Source organism: Nuphar pumila, chromosome 16 (assembly GCF_984573655.1).
Source record: "Nuphar pumila chromosome 16, dmNupPumi1.hap1.1, whole genome shotgun sequence".
NCBI classification, from domain to species: Eukaryota; Viridiplantae; Streptophyta; class Magnoliopsida; order Nymphaeales; family Nymphaeaceae; genus Nuphar; species Nuphar pumila.
Genome location: NC_143264.1, coordinates 20,802,311 through 20,822,756, shown reverse-complemented (window position 1 = coordinate 20,822,756; position 20,446 = coordinate 20,802,311).

Genomic DNA, 20,446 nt, shown 5'->3' with positions numbered 1-20,446 from the left:
ATTAGATCCGAATGTGTATTTGAACTGGATTGAGGCGGAATATTTTCGGATTGGAAATGGATTCGGATTGGTATTTTATGTCAATATGGGTTTGGGTTCAATTCAAGCTGTTTTGCATCTTTTTCACGCGCAGTGGAAAAGGCTTGTTTTCAGACTTCTTTTACCAGGTCCGGTATTTTCATAGAATTTTGGATCTGGAATTCTGGATTCAGCCTCGTTTCATCGGATCTCTCTTCCATCCGAATTCAGACCATGGTTTACAGCATATAAATCATAGTCCAATTAGGATCTGGGTCCCATCAGACCCACCAAAGAGAGACCATACCCAGATCCTATAAGGATTACGTGAACCAGAACCGGACCATACCTGCTAAAATATTTTTATTATTATTATTACATTGAAAAATGTGGATTTTAGTTGGAACTTGGGACGAGCCTGGGTCTGGTATGAAATTTTACAAACCATACCCGGCTCCATATATTAATTGGACCTTTGGGGTCTGACTCGGATTCTAATTGGACCTTCTTGTTTATCACCAAATCCTATTGGGTTTGGTATGGGTCAAACCTGACCCATTGGCACCCCCTATTATGCATGAGTTCAGGTCTTGGGCTCCAAAAGAGTAAGACAACAGCAACCTCACTGATAAGTTGGGTTGTAAGTTAGGCACGCAGATCAGAGTCAGTTTGGATCTAGGTGTTATTGAGTATGACTTAATTAAGTCTTACCTCAATATGATCTCGGATGGAAAAAGATATTATTAAATTCAAACCCGATTAGCTAATCGCATACGAAAATTGATCATAGTGTAGGGGAAAATGACGTGTTTCCTTAAACGTCCTACAATTTTCAAAATTTGTCTCATGTCCAAATTTGCAAATGTTGGATTTTTTAGGATTTTTTTACCCTTTGCATGAGCGAACCTCCTGAATTTCACATGATATATTAGTACATTGTCCCGATCTTGCAACTTCTCACTTAAAAGTATATTCGCACAATGATTTCGCGGACCTCACGAAGTTTGCATAACCAAATTTGCAAACTTCTTGTAACTGAAATTTGCGTACCTTCACAAGCTATTGTGTGAATCTTCTTTAAGTAATTGATGCTCAAAGAGGTTTGAAAATGTGTGGTGACATTTGCATATTTTAAGAATATCCTTAGTTTTCACACTCTGGTCGATCTTCGCAAATAAGGTACTACCTCCACATATATAGCATGATATTCTCGAGCCAGTGTGTGAATCTTCTTTAAATAAATGATCATCAAGGAAGTTCACAAATGTGTGGCGACATTCACATATAATTTTTGTAAATGTCTCCGACATTGATATTTTGTTGTTGTGAATTTGCTTTGTATATGCAAAAGTTTCGACTCATTTGTGGAGTTTCCAAACATTAGAAAATTTGAGGAATAACTTGTCTTGGAATTTCTTTAGTTTTTGTGAATATTCATAAGAACATTAAATGCAATGATCGTTCATATAAAAGCGATAGCTCACATTCCAAGAATATTTCTACATAGACTAGGGATTTTTGTGATCCCTAACGTTCTTTTGCCAGCAAAAAAAATTGGTAACTATTTATGACGATTCATCGGTGGCACTTCATCAGTAACTTTTTTTAAAATCGTCCACGATGAGTTTTTTCAGTAAGCACATCTTTAATGGCTGAAACAATTATTTTTTGAAACAATGGCATAGATCGGTTATTGTTTTGAAACATTGGCATAAGTCATTTTATGGAAGAATTTCATGGTTTCCAAGTTATCTTTGCAGGTTTAATAGTTTATTTTATTTTTCTTTGTTTAAATCATTTGTATATGAGTGTCCATTTGTCACTTTGTTTCCTTAACGATTGGTCTGTCTCTATCAATGAATTTGATTGTTTATTTGTTGTGTATCATGTATTATAAACATTAGTAAGGAACACTTGCATTATTTTATTTTATTTTTTTGCATTTTCAATAGCCTATTTTGTTTGTTTTTTATAATGTTTTATCAATAACCTATTTCATGTCTATGGTATATGCTTATTTACCTTTATTCTTTATTTTGTTATTGTAAGAAATTTTGAATTATTTTTTATAAAATATTGACCAAAAGGATTGTCTTGGAGGGGGCCCACACCTATACAACCTGGTACTGTTAGAATACAACAAAAAAACTAAAGAAGACAAATTACACGTTAGGTGATAGTTTCTACTGTGAAGTACAAAGTAGACTTGACAAGTGGGTAGAGAGGGAGGTTGATTTTTAGCCAAAGTCTAGGTATCCAACATTTTTCACAAAAAATGCAGCCTTAGTAAGGTGAGACCTAGAAATTTGCACTAAAAAAAGCAATAGTTAACACCTTCAATGTGGTCCAAATCTAGGGTTGAAGCTAAAAAAAGGTTGAGGAGTTTGTAACCACATTCATGTCGGTGGTGATAAAATTCAAGTCATTGGCTCAGTTTGCGGTTGTTGCTAATCTTAATACCTAGTTACAGGAAGTTGGATACGCGATCATCTGCAGTGGCAATGGCAAGATAGAGAGTGTGTATTGAGAATATAAAAGGAGAAACTTATACAAGGGGAAAGCCGGTACCTCAACAAGGAGAGGATGCAAACCTTGTGGTTGTGGTGATAATAGAGAAGGTGAAGATGTTGAGGTAGAGATTGATGTTGCAGGTTCTCAGGATATGGAGGAGAGGAGAGTGGGGGTCTTTTTTGCTGAATTGGATAATAAGGTGGTAGACCAGCCCTTGGAAGAGCAAGTGCATGCTACGAGAAAGAGGTTACAATGGCAAAAAAGGTTGAGTATTGGTGGGTAGGTACTTTCTATATTTGTTATTTTGTATATACATGTTTTGTAAGATATTTGCATTCATTATCAAGTTTACATTCAATCAATGATTAAATTATCATATATATATATATATATATATATATATATATATATATATATATATATATATATGAAGCATGTTTTTAGGATAACTAGTTTGATTGTTGCAATTTAAAATGCTACATATATATGTGTCTAAAACATGTTTATAAGATAACTATGTTGAGTATTGCAATTCATTAATTAAATTATCCTATATATATCTTTGAAATATATTTTTAAGATAACTAGTTTGAATATATATGTGTGTGTGTGTGAACATGAGTACAAAGCATGTTTCTAGAATAACAAGTTGGATTATTATAGTTTAATATTTAAAATGTTATATATATATATATATATGTGTGTGTGTGTGTGTGTGTGTGTGTGTGTGTGTGCAAGAAGCATATTTGTAAGATAACTATGTTGAGTATTGCAAATCATTGATTAGATTGTTACATATATATACATGTTTAAAGCATGCTTTTAGGCTAACTAGTTTGAATCTATATATGTATATATATATATATATTCATTAAATTATCATATATATATATATATCAAGCATGTTTTTAGGATAACTAGTTTGATTCTTATAGTTGATTGATTAATTTATCATATATGTGTCAAGCATATTTTTAGGATAATCATATTGATTCTTACAGTTCAATCTTTGAAATATTATATTTGTGTGCGTAAACATGTTTATAAGACAAACTCTTTAAATGTTGTAATTCAATGAATAATTTATTATATATATGTAATTTTAATTTGAGTTTTGTATTCAATAATTAAACCATGATGTTTGATTGATTCCAATAAAATTAATTTTGATTACAGAATTCACGACCAAAAGATTGAAAAGATCCAACATCTCGCATGCACTAGTTCTACTGGTTTGAAACACACGAGTGGTTCCTAACACTAAAGAATAAAGTGAAGGATAGGCTTGATCAGATGCATTTTCAAAAATTCTGAGAGGTCACACCATGGAACATCAGTCACAATCTCTTAGAGCTCGTTTAATTTGTAATTCTAAAATTTAGCAACCAATACATTTCAATTCATAGATATTGAAATGACCATCACATTGAAAGACGTGACACAAATCATCATATTTAAGTGTTACGAAGAGCCAATGAGTGCATATTGATGGAGAGATTTCAAGCACATGTGCAAAGGAATATGCATTTGAAGGTGAAAGGCTGAATTTATCATGGCCAAGAAACCACTATGACCCAAGCAATGCAAAGAAAATAAAGTAGAAGCTACCGTGTGTTAGAGAAAAAGGCAATGCTAGGGTGGACAAGGAAGTGAGAGCATTCTTGCTCTACTTTTTTGGCACATGCATATTCATCGACATTGGTAGAAAGTTGATCCATGGGTCATACATGCAACTATTGCTAGACCTAGATCACGCCGATGAATACGCATGGGTATCAACCTCACTTGCACACATATATGCAAATTTGAGTAACATGAGACATGAAAGAAGAAACATTGCAGGCATGTTGGTGGTGTTTATGGTATTTGTTCATGCATTGTACCTTAACTTTTGATTTATACTCAAACATGATTTAACATTATTGATGTACTATATTGTGTATTAATTTATACTAATTCGTATATTGATCCTTGCAGGTTTGAATATGTGAGCATATATCCATTACAAGGCCCCTGAGATGTGATTGTGTTTCTGATTTTTTATGTGTTGCAATGTGGAGTTTGTTACACAACGAAGATGAGGAGAATAATCAAAGAGAGTTGGGTCAATAGATGAGAAGGTCACTTGGCGTTGCAAAGTTATGTGGGCTGACTAGCATATAAGTATGAATAGGAAACATTTTTTTATGTTGTTACCAATTATACGATATGTGACTAACTATGAATAAGACTTAGTTTCTTAGGTAACGTTGTGCCCATACAAAGATGCAGGTGAGGAGGAGAAGGATGTGGTTGTGTATGCCATGGACATCGCGAGGAGGAATATTTGATTGCATAACACGAATGAAGTATGGTCAATCAAGTGGTTTGCCAGTTTGGGCTTGTTCAAAACCACCCCATCACCCTCGCACAATTATCAAATGTGTCTCTTTTTGCACAAAGGATTGGATCGAGGATTAACCCAGACAATATTTAAAACTAAACTTGAAGACTGGTGATATCGGCTTGTCACACATGATACATGCATTTGAAGATGAGGACGTAGCTGCTGACAATTTGGAGTTTGCAAGAAGTACCGCCACAAAGAGGGGCATTGAGGAAGAGAAGGAAGTTGGGTGATGACTCTGAAACACAAAAGGACTGTAAGTGGAGCGGATGTAAAGTTGGCTCTTGCAAGAGTTGAAAATGTCATGTTGAAGGATTTGCTTCAATCAAAGAAATCCATTATATTGACTTAAGTTGACCAAATCACTTACAAGGATCAGGTTATCGAGGAGCTAAGAATTCGCCTAACACATCCACAACAATGACTTCTGATTTTAGTTAACTTTGTTTTGTCAATCAGTGTAATTTAGTAAACAATGTTTTTTAAATAATTGTGATTGAGTTTTGTTACTTTTGTGAATCATTATAATGATTATAATTAAGTCAATATATATTTCTAAATTTGAATGCTTTTTTATTTGCATAGCTATAACTTTTTTAATTGAATACTTTTATAAATTTAAATGGATATAAAGCTTATCTCATGTTATAATATTTTAATTTAAATCTCATTACTAAATGTATATGATTTGGGTAAATGTTTGAATTTAATGTATATACATCAAGTGAATTTCTGAATGTTATATATATATATATAATGACTTATGTACGATATTCACACATCCTAGCATGTGAACTAGAGGACATTCTCACATTGTGCTGCTAGGATAGGGAGGTCCATACACACTGATTTGAATGTACTTCATTATTTGCAAAATGAAGAACATTCACACATTGTGATGCTATGATAGGGAGGTCTTCATGATATTTATACAAATGTACTCAATTATTTGCGAATTGGAGGACATTCACACATAGTGATGTGAACATACTCTATTATTTACAAAATTAAGGATATTTGCACTCTGTTATGCTAGGATAAAGAGGTTTGCATGATATTTATGTAAATATACTTTATTATTTCTGAAATTGAGGACATTCACATTATGTTTATGCGAATGTACTTCATTATTTGTGACCTATAGAATATTCACACAGTGATGCAAATATACTCTATTATTTGTAAATTTTAGGACATTCACACACTGTGATGCAAGGATAGGGAGGTTTGCTTGATGCTTATGTGAACATATTCTATTATTGTGCGAGCATTTGTGAATAACACTTGAAATTTCCTTGGAAGACACTTTTTTCACAAGAAGATTCCCAAGTTATCTACAATAAGTATGCTCACTTTCATACTTCTTCACTTGAAAAAATGTTGCTTTGCACACCTTTGTGCAATGGATCTTCTAGGGGCAATCAATAATAGCCTGTGAGTTTTTCTCGTGCATACGATAATGACTCTGTTAAAGCAACATTTCATGAATTTTGCTTTATAGTTATTCTTGATGACATGTTCTGTCAAAAACTCATGTCAATGCTGAAGATCATTAAACCTTAGAGCAAAAGTAATTTCTCGATCATTTAAGCATGATGTTAGCCATTGTAAGGTTCCAAATCATTAAGTTTTTTATTACACAACTTGTTATACAACTGAGATGCATTCACTAAAATGATTTTCATTATATGATAATCCATTGAACAAGAATATATTCAATCATGTCTCATCAGTGTAAAAATATGAAACAGTTCTACTACCTAACAAATACTCATATAACTTATACAACATACCAAGGGTTTGACTTCTCAATTGTCATTCGTGCATCATCTTCATCTGCCATTATTTGTCTTATGTCATCAGTGTCTTGGTCCAGTCCAACTTACATAGTATAATCATCATCACTAATATCATATGATTCTCTACTATCAACGTGATTGCTATTATCACTAATTGATTGTTCGGTTGCATAAATTAAATCAAAATTCATTATATTTATAACTTCATTTGCTTTCACCACTTGATTTGCGACTAAGCGCATCCGCCACTACGTTCACCTTATCAGGGTGGTAAGACAACGTAAAGTCGTAATCCTTGATGAATTCGATCCAACGTCGCTGTCTCATGTTCAACTCCTTCTGAGAGAATAAATATTCGAGACTCTTGTGGTCTGAGAAGACCTCAAACAATTCTCCATACAAATAATGTCGCCACGATTTCAGAGCAAACACAACTGCTGTTAGCTCCAAATTGTGTGTCGAGTAATTTCTTTCATGGGTCTTCAACTGACTAGAAGCATAAGCAATCACCCTGCCGTGCTGCATTAGCATGCAACCCAATCCGGTACCAGAGGTGTTTGTGTACACTACAAAACCACCTCTGCCTGACGGTAAAGCTAACACCGGTGAGGTCGTCAGCTTTGACTTCAGGATCTAGAAATTGTCTTCACAAGCGCTATCCCAGTCGAACTTGATACCTTTGCGCAAAAGTTTCGTCAATAGTAAGGCAATCCTCGAAAAGTCTTGGATGAATCGTCGATAATAACCTGCCAACCCGAGAAAACTGCAAATCTCTGACACGTTCTGAGGCTGCTTCCAGCCTAAAACTATTTCAACCTTCGCTGGATCGACTGACACTCCATCCTTGGATATCACGTGACCGAGAAACATAACTCGCTCAAGCCAAAATTCGCACTTGGAGAACTTGGCAAACAACTGATGCTCTCGGAGAGTACTCAAAACAATACACAAGTGTTCTCGATGCTGCTCAGGACTCTCTGAGTAGACCAAGATGTCGTCAATGAACACGATCACGAACGTATCCACGAATGGACAAAAAATCCGGTTCATCAGATCCATGAATGCAGCTGGTGCATTCGTGAGACCAAAAAGCATCACCACGAACTCGTATAACCATACCTCGTTCGGAAAGTTGTCTTCACAATGTCTTCCTCTCTGATACGAAGTTGATGATAACCTGACCTGAGGTCAATCTTCAAGAAAATCTTTGCCCTCTACAACTGATAAAAAAGATCTTCGATCCTGAGTAACGAATATTTGTTCTTGATCGTCGCTTGGTTGAGCATCCGATAGTCGATGCACAACCTCAAGGATCCATCCTTCTTCTTCACGAACAACACTAGTGCTCCCCACGGAGAAGCACTGGGTCGAATAAAACCCTAATCTAACAGATCTCCCAACTGCCGCTTCAATTCCTTAAGCTCTGCCGGAGCCATACGCTAAGGTGCCTTGGAAATAGGAGTAGTTCCAAGCAATAACTCGATACAAAATTCAATTTCTTGCTTCGAAGGTAAACCAGACAATTCCTCTGGAAACACATCGAAAATTCTCGAACCACGTCCAAGTCATCAATCGAAACCATCTTAGGTTCGATTGGGGTAATACTGACAAAAAATGCAGTACCCCCATCCCGCAAATACTTCTGGGCCTTGAAGGAAGAAATCACACGGCATTCACGCAAGGGTCGAGGAAGCTTGATATCTAAGATAAGACGATCAGGCTGAAAAAGAACAACCTTGCCCTCTCGACAAAAGACTTGAGCGTGATACTCAAAAAGCCAATCCATGCCTAGAATGACATCAAACTCAGTCATGTCTACCAGGATCACATCAGCTGACAGGTTCTGTCCTTCCACTGACACCTCGATCCTCGAAATGTATGAATCACAAAAGGACTGATCACCTGTCGGAGTACGGACCTCCAACGGGTAATTCAAAGACTCTACGGTCAAAGGTAAAGTATTGGCAAATCTATCAGCTATAAAAGAATGCGAAGCACCATAATCAAATAACGTAAAAGTTGCATGTCCTGCGACTGAAATAGTACCTTGGACCAATTCACCCTTGGTTACTTGCTCCACAGTTTCCGCGTAAGCACATATGACAATGACCTTCTGGTTGTCCTGCTTTGGCTGATGATGTTGTTGCTGCTGATACAACTGAGGCTGCCTCGGCTGCGCCTACTGAGATGTCCCTAGCATGTTTCTTCACTGATCATCTGCTTGCTTCTTCCAGCAGTCCTTGATATAGTGGCTCATCTTGCCACAATAAAGACATCCGCTCGTATCACGTGGGCAGGGTTGGCCTAGATGACCGATGGTGCATTTCAGACAACCCGCCGTTGTGATCTGCCTCTGCGGCTGCTGGTACTAGCGCTGCTGTTGCTGATTCTGGGGTCATCGGTTTTGGTATTGCTGCTGGTTGTTGTTGTTGTTGTTGTTGTTCTATTCTTCTTTGAAGGGGGGTGGAACTTCTTTCCACCCTGATTCCTCTGAAACTGACGCTTTCTAGGCCAACTCTTTTGGCCTTGATGTTGTTGCTGTTGTCCTCGGGATGCTGGTGCCTTTTGGGATTTTGTCCAATCGTGTTCTAGAAGCGAGGCTGTCTCCAGAGCCTCATTCATTGTCGTAGGTGCACGTGTATACATCTTTGTTCACAGAACAGACTTCAAACCCAGAGCAATCTTCAGTGCTCGCTCCTTCTCGATCGTATACAAGTTAGGGCAGTATCTTTTCAGACTGCGGAAATGAGTGGCGTACTCCGCTAGTGTCGAACTTCCTTGCTGTAGATCGAGAAATTCTTGCATCTTCCTACTCCTCTCATGAGCCGGGAAATATGCAGCATAGAAGGTCTCAACAAATTGCTCCCACTCGATCGGCTGGTTGTTGAACTTGATCTCCCAGGTGGTAGCCCACCACCTCTCAGCATCCTTTCGGAGACGATACGTTCTGAAGTCAACCTTACGATTGTCGCCCACCTGTAGGACACAAAAGATCCGCTCTATCTATCGTACCCAATCTTCCGCTGCTTCTGGTGTCGCTTTTTCGTCGAATGAAGGAGGATTCATGCTCATAAACTGTTTATACGGAACTACTGCGGCTGCAGGAACTTGGGCAGGAGCTCCCTGACCCTGGGCGGTCTGCTGGATGTGCTCGCCCATGTTCCTCATCGTCTCGGCCTAGCATCCAACAACCTTAGTGAGGTTGTTGAGTGTCTTCATGAGATCGTCACATCGTGTACGCCACGCCATCTAAATAAGCAAAAATTATACATAAGCAACTAGGCAAGTACTCAAATGTAGGAAATTCATTGCATTAATAAGAAAATTTCATGCATTACAGAAACACCCTTCATCCAGACAGGGTTAACCAAAACATTACTAACAACTTAAGCAAAAACTCAGAAATAAAACACTGACTCAGTGCTTCTAACAATATAACACCACATTCTCAAGACTGGCTAGTTTAAAAATCTCGATAGTCCTTCTGACTTCCACAACAACGCAGCCTGATACGAGGAGGAGAACCAGGAGTTCTTAATGGCGTATTAGATATCTCCTGGACTTCCATCAGTACTGACGACACAGGAGGTTCCAACACGTATTCTGATGAAACAACGTAAGGATACGATTCAGGAGAATACTGAGGAGAGTCTGGCGCTCCACACCTGTCTCCATCCTGACTATCCACTTCGACTACCATGGGTCTAGTGACCGAAGACACATCATTAATATCATTTGCATTGCTCTTCCAGAGCTCATCTCGCTACTTCGTCAGACATTCTTCCTCGATATGCCCCCAAAGACCACAATAAGAGCAATTAGATAATTCACGGGGACAAATTTGTCCTGTGTGATTTACTAAACACCTGACATAAGGAGGTGCCAACATATGCACACTACGAGCTAAGTGATGCACAACTCCACTCAAGGCCTCCTTGCCTCAGACCAAGTTCTGGAGAGCTTCCAAAGTCTTCCCGTAACTTGGGTTTGTCGCCATCTAACCCACACACAGAACCAAGCACACAATGCTAACTAAGAAGTAAGAAACAGGGAAATAAATAAAGTTTAATCATACTTACAGTGCGATAGACAATGCACGATGAAGCCTTGGATCACACTTAAAACCTGGCTCTGATACCAAGCTCTGTGGCGCCCCAAACCCCGACCTTGAAAAAACCTTAGATTTTCTATAAATTTTTTTTGAAAGGTTTTACTGAAAACAACGGAAACAAGGTGTAAAGAAGGTGTCAAGGTCGCAAGTCTGGACGACCACAGGTAAGTACCACAAGATTAACTAACAACATAAAATAAATGTACCACCACAAGTATCAAAGGTGTATACAACCCGACAATTTAAAAGTTAAAAAATGTAATAGTACAAAATCTCAAAAATAGGGAATATATCCCAACCAAAACCCTAAAACCACTGGGACAGAATCTGCAGCTAAGTGTGGGTCTCTAAGCCTCCACCGTGTGCCGTCACATCAACACTATACATGTTCGTCACCTACATCCCCATAAAACGGGCTCAGTCCTCTTGTGAGGTGGTGAAGAAACAACCACGATATATATCATTTCTAAGAGGAAAACTAGGAAACAGAAACAGAAACAGAAACTAACAAGTGTATATGTCTGTGTCAGGTAAGTGCGTATGTGACAAGTGCGAGTCAAGTGAAACATGTAACAGAACTGAAGTAACTGTAAGACAAGTAACTAAGAACAGTAATAGAACTGTAACAAGTACTGAACAAGTAAATTAATTGAAATAACTGCTGAACAAGTAAAGTAACTGAAACAACTACAATATGTCAGTTGTGATTGGTTAGTCTTGAAGTTCTTATTGTTACTCCTTCGGGTACGCAAAGGAACCTCGCATTCTGTGAGACATGCACCTGACGTCTATTATTCAAATTCTAGTGTGGTAACTGAGGATGCTACAGACCAAGTAAACCTCATGCGAGCAACACGCAACTGAGAGAAACTCTAGCATAGGCAAGGATTGCAATCCATACTACTACAGTAGTGAGGTCCTAAAAGGCAACCCCAACCTCCCTGACTCTGAGTGACTGGAAACCAAAGGATGTTACAGCTCCTGTCAAAACACGTGTCGTAGTAACGACAAGTCACTCAGAGTTGTACCATCCACCCTCTCCAAGGTGAACCGTTTGTGAATGGGGCGAAGCAGGTTTATCTTTCTTAGGCTCATTATTCAGTCATACATCTTAACGAGGGTTTTATGCCTTGCGGTCCTCGTGGGATACACAAAACGAGGACTTAGCCTGCCCATCCACGTGCTCAGCCTCACGCGGCCAACAAGAGCACATCGCTCGTGAAAGTGATCATAACACCATATTATTTCTTTTCTAAATTAGGGTATAGCCACATGTGAGTTCACTTACGACAGAAGGGCCTTTGCCCAGAGACTCCAATTGAGTCCCAACACAAAATCATATTCATTCATACCCCATGGTGTTTAAATCTATGTTTCAGTCTTTCATTTCATGAAGTGTACCTTGTGCACTCACCAATGCCTCAAGCAATGTACCAGTCGAGGTACGCACTACTCAGTACGAGTGTCAGGATGTGCCACGTGCAAAGTGTAATTAAATACCACATGCTTTCTATTAATTGCACAAACATAAGGAATCAGAGGCATTATACAATTTTATATCTGAGAGACAAGATCATGTGTATGTGAGTGTACAGTTTCATACATAGGAAATTTCATCAATTTCATCACTCAAGTAGTTGGAACTAACTCATTACGTTCAGCACTTTGCGTAACATGAGACCATTCTCGTAGGGAAAACTCATGATCTGGCGTACTTAGGTGTTGAGATTGAAATCTACGATATTCCCAACTTATGGGAATAACATTAGCATTTCCACGATGTGGGTGTCGCGCCCATGGACCCGATACAAAAATATTGAACAATGTTCATGACTTGTAACCAACGTAGGTTCTATGTACGTGGAGTTGCAATAGTGCTCATCCGCTTACACAACTTAGTCAATCGAAACGCAAACCAAGGTGTGAGTATTTTCCTCAAGAAGTGCGACACATATATGTGTCAAAAGAGAATTCTGGAAATAACCTATCTAATGGGGATTACATTGGCCTTCCTACGGTTTGGGTTTCAAACATGTGAGGTTAGAAACAATGCTTATCCTCGTGCACATCTAGCCAACCTAAACTAACCCAAGGTAGGCATGTATACATATATATCTATATGTATATATAAGTTACAATGCTCACTTTATCGATATATATATATATATATATATATATATATATATATATATATATATATATATATATATATATAAGATTACCCAAAACCGGTGCATCCGACTAGAGGGATAACAAGGCTGAAGGGGGTTTCGGGGCAAAAGAGGTTGCGTGCCCGCTGTCAAAGCGGGCCTACATGAATATGCAGGTCTGGTCCTCCGGACCAGACTGTTGAGTCCACCAAGAGGTTTTTAGTCCGACTCACAGTTCAGATCAGACTGCTGAAGTAGCTTGGTTAGGTCTGAAATAGGCTACCAAAGTGGCAACCACGGTAACCTCGCGGATCTGGGTACTAAAAGAGCTGAATAGGGGTCTGGTCCATGGGACCAGGCCATGCTGTCAAAACACACCTAGGTTTGAACTTTTGGTTCAGACTTGAACCGAAAAGGTTCAGCCGAAAGGTGGCTAGGGTGCTCAGCACCCAGGGCTCGCACCCGACTCCAACAAGGGAACCGAGCTGGCACCAAGTGCCATGCCCTGGCTGGGGCCTGGCCCACGAACCAGCCAGCCCAACCGGCTGTAGCACTAGTCTGAACCCACGGTCTGGGTTTAGACCGGTACTCCAGCCCAAAATACTTACTATAAAAAAAATCCGTGTCCAAAGCTGAGCGTGCGGACCACCCGCATGGTGCCTAACTCTAAACGCAGGGTAAACAGGGTTAGCTGAAAGGTCTGGTCTACTGGACCAGACCGTGCATCCTTCCAAAACCCACGAGCCGGAGCCCATGGCTTGAACAGCTGCTGCTGAAGGGGGTTGGGCGCCTGCCTTGTGGTCAGTGCTAAAACGCAACAAGAGGGGCTGGGGTCTCGTCACTAGGACCTGACCCACACGGCCTGACATAGGTCTGGTCTGAACCCTAGGTTCAGACCAGCCACATAGGTCAATGTCTCAGTCCCCCAAAACAGGGCCCAACCATGTGCCCAACGCCTCCGGGTGACCTGATGCGCCAGCTCAAGCAACCAACAACAAAAAAAAAAATAAAACAAACACAAAAAAAGGAAGGGTAACACCAAAGGGCCCCTTATTTTTTTTTATGGAGCCTGGTCACGCCGTGACCCAGGCCCTAGTGCCAGTCCCAAACGTATTGAGACTGGGTTGAACCCAGCACCCAAACACACCAAGGGAGGCGATGGCGGCTGCGACCTACCTCCCGCAACTTATCTGCACTCCAAGGAGGTGCCGAGTGGGCTGGGTGCATTCTGGACAAGCCCAGATCGGTCCAGTGCACCCCAACAAGGGTAACACGCACAACAGCAAGAGAGGAAGGGCAGAACAAAAGAGAAACTTCAGAAAAAAAAGAAAAAAAATAAGAAGAGAATGCTATTGGAAGAATGGAAAACAAAAAACAAGATACATACGAATGCAGCAACCCACAAACTTGAACAAAGATAAATCAATGTCGATACAATGGAAAAAAAGAGCTTAGTCAACTAATCCACCGATGGAGCATGCATGCATGGATGCATTGGCTCCTCGGTTTCACAATGTACCAACATAAGCAAAAACGCAGTGAATCTTCACCTTCGGAGCTTGAATGAAATAGGCAAGTGTAGCTGCTCTTCAACGTTGATGGAGAGACACCCCCACGACTGAGAGGAAGAGGAAGGGGAAGTGAGAGAGAGAGAGAGAGAGAGAGAGAGAGAGAGAGAGAGAGAGAGAGAGAGAGAGAGAGAGAGAATGATCTTGAAAAAAAATCACCCCTCTAATGGGGTGCTCGATTTTTCTAAAGGGGCTTTAAGAGGGCTGAGTTGAGATGGAGGGTGGAGAATCACCCTCCAAGATGTGGGGCTGGGGGTGGGTCACGAAATCCCACCGCCGCCCAGCTCCACCATCCATCTAAGAGGATTTGAAATCTTCTTTTAGAAATAACGGAAATGCCATGGGGCTGCCGCCCCATGTATCCAATGAGGTTTGCTCCAACCTCATCATGGCTCTTCCCTCTTGGGAAGAGCCCTTGGGATTCCATGAATCCCAAGGCAAAGGCTCCCATGCTCACGCATTCTTCAAGGGGGTGTCGACCCCTCGATGCCAAAACGTCTCCTCCTTTGCTTCTTTATTAAATTTTTCACACTTCAATCATTTCTTCTTGTTTTTTTTATTGATTTGGGTAGGGCCAATCATGGCCCTCCCTTTATGATTACTTTAGTCACTTACGAGACTGCCACTCACTCAGCTGGTCAATGTGACCAGCTGGCTTCATGGCCATGGTCGTCCCAAGGCCATCCTGAATGGACGGTCATGGCCTTAGTCGACCTTGACCAATGAAAGAAAGGATTATTTATTTTATCGATTTTATTTTTAATTGAATTTCAAATATTTTTCCATTATATACAATTATTTTATTTTATATTATCAATGTAAATGACATTTCAAAGCTACCCAAGCGAAGAAATCTCTGTTACGAACGGAATGGGTCCCGTTTAGGCTCTCACTAAGTTTCTAAGCGATCTCCCATAAATCACATGCACTGACAAGGTTTTTTCATCGTTCGGACCTCAAATTTGGGGTCAATCACAATATACGTATTATAAACTTGCCCTAAAAATTTTGGAGGTTAACTCGCTATAGATTTCTCTCAATTGCCTTTTTTATGTAAAATTACGTGATTTGACCTGTATCTCTATGTAGGCTAAAATACCAAAAATTGCCAATTCGACAAAATTTCTCAGTCTTAACACAATTCGCTTGATATTACCACAAAATAAATCATGGACCTTACATCCTCCCCTCCTTAAAAAGGATTTCATCCGCGAAATCGCCCATTTTAGGTTACAAAAAGTTTTGGATATTTCTCTCTCATGCTCGCTTCTGGTTCCCATGTGCATTCTTCGATGCCATGGTGTTGCCAATGTACCTTAACTAGTGGAATAGTCTTGGTACGCAAGACCTGATCTCGTCGATCAACTTTCTCGATAGGCCGTTCCGTCAAAGTCAGATATTCCTGCACTTCCACATCTTCGTAGTGAATGATGTGCGATGGGTCAGGAATGTACTTCCTTAGCATCGACACATGAAAAACATTGTAAATGTGGGTATACTGCGGTGGTAATTCGACACGATATGCTACTTCACCGATCCTTGCCAAAATCTCAAACGATCCAACATATCTCGGACTCAATTTCCCTTTCTTACCGAAACAAAACACACTCTTGGTTGGTGAAACTCTGACAAAAACCATGTCACCAACTTCAAATGATAACTCGCGTCGTCTCTTATTGGCATAACTTTTCTGTCTATCTTGCGCTGCCTTTAAACATTCTCGAATCTTCTGCACTTGCTGAGTGTAGTGCTGAAGAACAATCGACGATTCTCTCGATCTGTCGCTGATATTGTCCCAATAAGACGGTGATCGACAAGGTCTCCCATACAATGCTTCGTACGGGGCCATCCCGATACTAGCATGGTAACTATTATTGTATGCGAATTCAACCAAACATAGGTGTGAATCCCATTCACCCTTCTAGTCGAGCATACAGGCTCTCAACATGTCTTTTAGCGTCTGAATTGTCCGTTCGGATTGTCCATCCGTTTGATGATGAAAAGTTGTACTGAACTTCAACTTTGTACCCAAAGCAAACTGCAATTGACCCCACAGTCGCGATGTAAACCAGAGATCACGATCCGAAATAATCGATCTCGGCACACCATGCAGTCGCACAATCTCTCTGACATACAGGTCAGCTAGACTCTCAAGGGATTGACTGATCCTGATAGGCAAGAAATGAGCAGACTTGGTGAGTCTGTCCACGACTATCCAAATCGCATCATGCTTATGTCTTGTTTGCGATAAACCTACCACAAAATTCATCGTAACATCTTCCCACTTTCACTGAAGAATCTCGATTCTCTACATGGAACCACCAGAACACTCGTATTCCACTTTGACCTGCTAACAAGTCAAGCATCTCGCAACGTACACTACTATCTCGCGCTTCATACCAATCCACCAATATTTGCATTGCAAATCCTTAAACATTTTCGTTCTGCCTGGATGAATCATATATCTCGACATATGCGCTTTATCAAGAATCTCTTTCTTCAGCTCAGGGTCGTTTAGAACCCAAAGTCGATCTCTCATACGAATGCTACCATCATTTGACACACTAAAGAAGGTATCTGCTTGTCCTGCCAAGGCTAGAAACTTACCATACTGGTCGTCAAGCTTCCGAGCCTCCACGATTCTAGGCAAAAACTCCGATCGAATGGTCAGACCAGACAATCTGATCGATCTGCCTCAAACTGAAAAAGGCTTCCAAACTACGAAATCTTCAATCAACTTCTGGCTCCACACGAGACTAGCCAAAATACCACTCGATTTGCGACTAAGCGCATCCGCCACTACGTTTGCCTTACCAGAGTGATAAGACAATGTAAAGTCGTAATCTGTGATGAATTTGAGCCAACGTCGCTGTCTCATGTTCAACTCCTTCTGAGAGAACATATATTTGAGACTCTTGTGGTCTAAGAAGACCTCAAACGATTCTCCATACAAATAATGTCGCCACGATTTCAATGCAAACACAACTGCTGCTAGCTCCAAATCGTGTGTCGGGTAATTTCTCTCATGGGTCTTCAACTGTCTAGATGCATAAGCAATCACCCTGCCGTGCTGCATTAACACGCAACCCAATCCAATACCAGAGGCGTCCGTGTATACCACAAAACCACCTCTGTCTGAAGGTAAAGCTAACACTGGCGAGGTCGTCAGCTTTGTCTTCAAGATCTGGAAACTGTCTTCACAAGCGCTATCCCACTCGAACTTGATACCTTTGTGCAAAAGTTTCGTCAATGGTAAGGCAATCCTGGAAAAGTCTTGGATGAATCATCGATAATAACATGCCAACCCGAGAAAACTGTGAATCTCTGACATATTCTGAGGCTGCTTCCAGCCTAGAACTGCTTCAACCTTCACTGGATCGACTCACACTCCGTCCTTGGATATCACGTGACTGAGAAACATAACTTGCTCAAGCCAAAATTCGCACTTGGAGAACTTGGCAAACAACTGATGCTCATGGAGAGTACTCAAAACAATACGCAAGTGTTTTCGATATTGCTCAGGAGTCTCTGAGTAGACCAAGATGTCGTCAATGAACACGATCACAAACGTATCCACGAATTGACAAAAAATCTGGTTCATTAGATCCATGAATGTAGCTGGTGCATTCGTGAGGCCAAAAGGCATCACCACGAACTCGTATAAACCATACCTCGTTCAGAAAGCTGTCTTCGCAATGTCTTCCTCTCTGATACGAAGTTGATGATAACATGACCTGAGGTCAATCTTCGAGAAAATCTTCGCCCTTTGTAACTGATCGAAAAGTTCTTTGATCCTGAGTAATGGGTATTTGTTCTTGATCGTCGCTTGGTTGAGCATTCAATAGTCGATGCACAACCTCAAGGATCCATCCTTCTTCTTCACTAACAACACTGGTGCTCCCCACGGAGAAGCACTGGGTCAAATAAAACCCTGATCTAAAAGTTCTTTCAACTGTCGCTTTAATTCCTCAAGCTCTGTCGGAGCCATACGCTAAGGTGCCTTGAAAATAGGAGTAGTTCTAAGCAACAACTCGATACAAAATTCGATTTCTTGCTTCAGAGGTAAACCAGAAATTCCTCTGGAAACACATCAAAAATTCTTGAACCACGTCCAAGTCATCAATCAAAACCATCTCAGGTTCGATTGGGGTAATACTGACCAAAAATGCAGTACCCCCATTCCGCAAATACTTCTGGGCCTTGAAGGAAGAAATCACACGGCATTCATGCAAGGGTCGAGGAAGCTTGATATCTAAGATAAGACGATCAGGCTGAAAAAGAACAACCTTGCCCTCTCGACAAAAGACTTGAGTGTGATACTCAAAAAGCCAATCCATGCCTAGAATGACATCAAACTCAGTCATGTCTAGCAGGATCACATCAGCTGACAGGTTCTGTTCTTCCACTGACACCTCGATCCTTGAAATGTATGAATCACAAAAGGACTGATCACCTGTCGGAGTACGGACGTCCAACGGGTAATTCAAAGACTCTACGGCCAAAGGTAAAGTACTGGCAAATCTAGCAGCTGCAAGAGAATGTGAAGTACCATAATCAAATAACGTAAAAGCTGCATGTCCTGCGACTGAAATAGTACCTTAGACCAATTCACTCTTGGTCACTTGCTCCACAGTTGCCGCGTAAGCACGTCCGACAATGACCTTCTGATTGCCCTGCTTTGGTTGATGTTGTTGTTGCTGATACGATTGGGGCTGCCTTGGCTGCGCCTGCTGAGATGTCCCTAGCGTGTCTTTTCGTTGATTATCTGCTTGCTTCTTCCTGCAGTCCTTGATATAGTGACCCATCTTGCCACAGTAAAGACATATGCCCGTATCACGTGGGCAGGGTCATCCTGGATGATCGACAGTGCACTTCGGACAACCTGCCGCTGTGATCTACCTCTGTGGTTGCTGCTACTAACGTTGATGTTGCTGATTCTAGGGTCGTCGGTTTTGGTATTGCTGTTGGTTGTTGTTGTTGTTGTCGTTGTTTCTATTCTACTTTGAAGAGGGATGAAACTTTTTTTCACCCTGATTCCTATGAAACTGACGCTTTCTCGACCAACTCTTTTGACCTTGATGTTGGTGCTGCTGTCCTGAGGATGTTGGTGCCTTCTGAGATTCTGTCCAATCGTGCTCTAGAAAGGAGGCTGTCTCCAGAGCCTCATCCACTGTCGTAGGTGCACACATATACACCTTTGTTCGCAGAACTGGCTTCAGACCTCGAGCAAACTTCAGTGCTCGCTCCTTCTCGGTTGTATATAAGTTAGGGCAGTATCTTTCCAGACTGCAAAAATGAGTGACGTACTCCGCTAGTGTCGAACTTCCTTGCTGTAGATCGAGAAATTCTTGCATCTTCCTGCTCCTCTCATGAGCCGGGAAATATGCAGCATAGAAAGCCTCAACAAATTGCTCCCATTCGATTGGCTGGTTGTCGAATTTGATCTTCCAAGTGGTAACCCACCACCTTTCAGCATCCTTTCGAAGATGGTACATCCCGAAGTCAACCTTGCGATTGTTGCCCACCTGTAGGACACGAAAGATTCGCTCTATCTCTCGTACCCAATCTTTCGCTGCTTTCAGTGTCGCTTTTCCATTGAATAAAGGAGGATTCATGCTCATAAACTGCTTATACGGTACTGCGGCTGCAGGAACTTGGGCAAAAGTTTCCTGACTGTTATCATCGCAAAATTTTTACTTTTGCAAGTCAAACTGACCTTTGAAAAAGAGTTTGAAAATAACTCGCCTCTGTTTTAAAATGCGGGATAATTCCAAAGAATGGGACTCGTCTGTCGGTACGAGGTTCAACCGTTCCTGGCGCCTTTACCAGAGGTAATTGAACCAAGGATCAATTGTATGCTTAACTTTGCTCAACTTGTCTAAATCATATTCTATTTCCTAAAT